The 2,500-nt window shown below is 35.7% G+C and overlaps 2 non-coding genes across 2 annotated transcripts; both read right to left on the reverse strand.

The window, feature by feature from the left end:
* Positions 1-452: 452 nt before the first annotated feature.
* On the reverse strand, positions 453-534 carry TRNAS-AGA (transfer RNA serine (anticodon AGA)). The gene has a single exon. It is a non-coding gene; the product is annotated as a tRNA-Ser (tRNA).
* A 1,231-nt stretch (positions 535-1,765) lies between these two features.
* On the reverse strand, positions 1,766-1,847 carry TRNAS-AGA (transfer RNA serine (anticodon AGA)). Its single transcript has one exon. It is a non-coding gene; the product is annotated as a tRNA-Ser (tRNA).
* Between the last annotated feature and the right edge of the window lie 653 nt (positions 1,848-2,500).

Consider the following 2,500-nt stretch of genomic DNA (forward strand, 5'->3'; position numbering starts at 1 on the left):
GTGCTACATGAGAGTATGCACAGACAATTATTTTTCTTTTCTTGCATTAAAGCACCATTTTTAATAAAGGAGAGGTTAATGATATAATAATTAGCACTGAAAGTCATCTGACACGATTTGAAAGTAAAATGTTGTGCATTGAAAGTAACCAAAGCTCTTTTTACTTTGAGTGGACATCATTTTCTTTCAAATGCATTTGATATTTTGCTAAATGTACAAAACTTTCTTACAAATTTGACATTCAAAATGCATTTGTAATTAATAAATGCTACTTAGTATGGCTGCTGAGATTCCTGGGCTCAGTCTCAAGTAGAGGAGGAGAATGACGGATAGAGAAAGAGAGAACAGGCAGGCATCCTAAAGATTTTGATGTGCCAGTTCCTGACTCACCATGAGCAACACTGGTTTCAAGCTTTTAGTAAATTTTCTGAAAAATAAAAAAACCATGTGGTCGTAGTCGGCAGGATTTGAACCTGCACGGGGAGATCCCAATGGATTTCTAGTCCATCGCCTTAACCACTCGGCCACGACTACCTCTCATTCAATGTAATGTTTTCACAAAAGTTTCTCTATGGGTTGAGCTACTTCATTTCAGGCTGTGAGGATGACTGAAGTAATATTGTATCAGAGATGATTTCCATGGGAAGTTAATCCTGACGACAGTGACCTGCATTAATGATTTTTAAAATATAACTTGGAGAATGCTTTATACTTGGTATAGTTTTGGGTTTGTAAAATGTCAGTACTCACATCTAAGTTTATCAAAAGCATCATTCTTCGAGCTGGAATTGAACCAGTGACCTAAGGATTTCTGTACCAATCTCCTCTACTGTCCTCCGCTCTACCAGCTGAGCTATCGAAGGATTCCATGATCATACAGCTGTGATATTACGTGCTATTAAAATGATTGAGTGTTAATTTTAAACATTATCAACTTTCCAAGCAAAATGAAAAATTATTTGACTACACAAAAGAGATTCAAATACTTATTCCTGTGTTGCTTTATCACACAAATTGTCATGTTTAATCATTTGGAAAATATCACTAATAGTTTGACTTATATTTGTGAAATTACTATCAACTGGCTACAGAGCTAGTTTGGAAAGCACTTTCAATAGATTTTTTAGTGTAGCCAAACTTACATCAAGATTAGAGATGCTTGAGCCTATCAAACCTTCTACACTCTTTTAAATGTTGCTTGTTTTGTAAACTAATCAAGTGTTCCAGGAATGATGGGGATATTCCATTGTTTGTTCTGATTTGACAATTCATTTTGGACAATGAGCGGCCCTTTTGAGCTAGTGAAGATAATTGTGCTACATGAGAGTATGCACAGACAATTATTTTTCTTTTTTTGCATTAAAGCACAATTTTTAATAAAGGAGAGGTTAATGATATAATAATTAGCACTGAAAGTCATCTGACACGATTTGAAAGTAAAATGTTGTGCATTGAAAGTAACCAAAGCTCTTTTTACTTTGAGTGGACATCATTTTCTTTCAAATGAATTTGATATTTTGCTAAATGTACAAAACTTTCTTACAAATTTGACATTCAAAATGCATTTGTAATTAATAAATGCTGCTTAGAATGGCTGCTGAGATTCCTGGGCTCAGTCTCAAGTAGAGGAGGAGAATGACGGATAGAGAAAGAGAGAACAGGCAGGCATCCTAAAGATTTTGATGTGCCAGTTCCTGACTCACCCTGAGCAACACTGGTTTCAAGCTTTTGGTAAATTTTCTGAAAAATAAAACAACCATGTGGTCGTAGTCGGCAGGATTTGAACCTGCACGGGGAGACCCCAATGGATTTCTAGTCCATCGCCTTAACCACTCGGCCATGACTACCTCTCATTCAATGTGATGTTTCACAAAAGTTTCTCTATGGGTTGCGCTACTTCATTTCAGTCTGTGAGGATGACTGAAGTAATATTGTATCAGAGATGATTTCCATGGGAAGTTAATCCTGACCATAGTGACCTGCGTTAATGATTTTTAAAATATAACTTGGAGAATGCTTTATACTTGGTATAGTTTTGGGTTTGTAAAATGTCAGTACTGACATCTAAGTTTATCAAAAGCGTCATCCGTTGAGCCAGAATTGAACCAGCGACCTAAGGATTTCTGTACCAATCTCCTCTACAGTCCTCCGCTCTACAAGCTGAGCTATCGAAGGATTCCATGTTCACACAGCTGTGATATTACGTGCTATTAAAATGATTGAGTGTTAATTTTAAACATTATCAACTTTCCAAGCAAAATGAAAAATGATTTGACTACATAAAAGAGATTCAACTACTTATTCCTGTGTTGCTTTATCACACAAATTGTCATGTTTAATCATTTGGAAAATATCACTAATAGTTTGACTTATATTTGTGCAATTACTATCAACTGGCTACAGAGCTAGTTTGGAAAGCACTTTCCATAGATTTTTTAGTGTAGCCAAACTTACATCAAGATTAGAGATGCTTGAGCCTATCAAACCTTCTACACTCTTT

The sequence above is a fragment of the Pseudophryne corroboree genome, chromosome 4 (genome assembly GCF_028390025.1).
Source record: "Pseudophryne corroboree isolate aPseCor3 chromosome 4, aPseCor3.hap2, whole genome shotgun sequence".
Lineage (NCBI taxonomy): Eukaryota > Metazoa > Chordata > Amphibia > Anura > Myobatrachidae > Pseudophryne > Pseudophryne corroboree.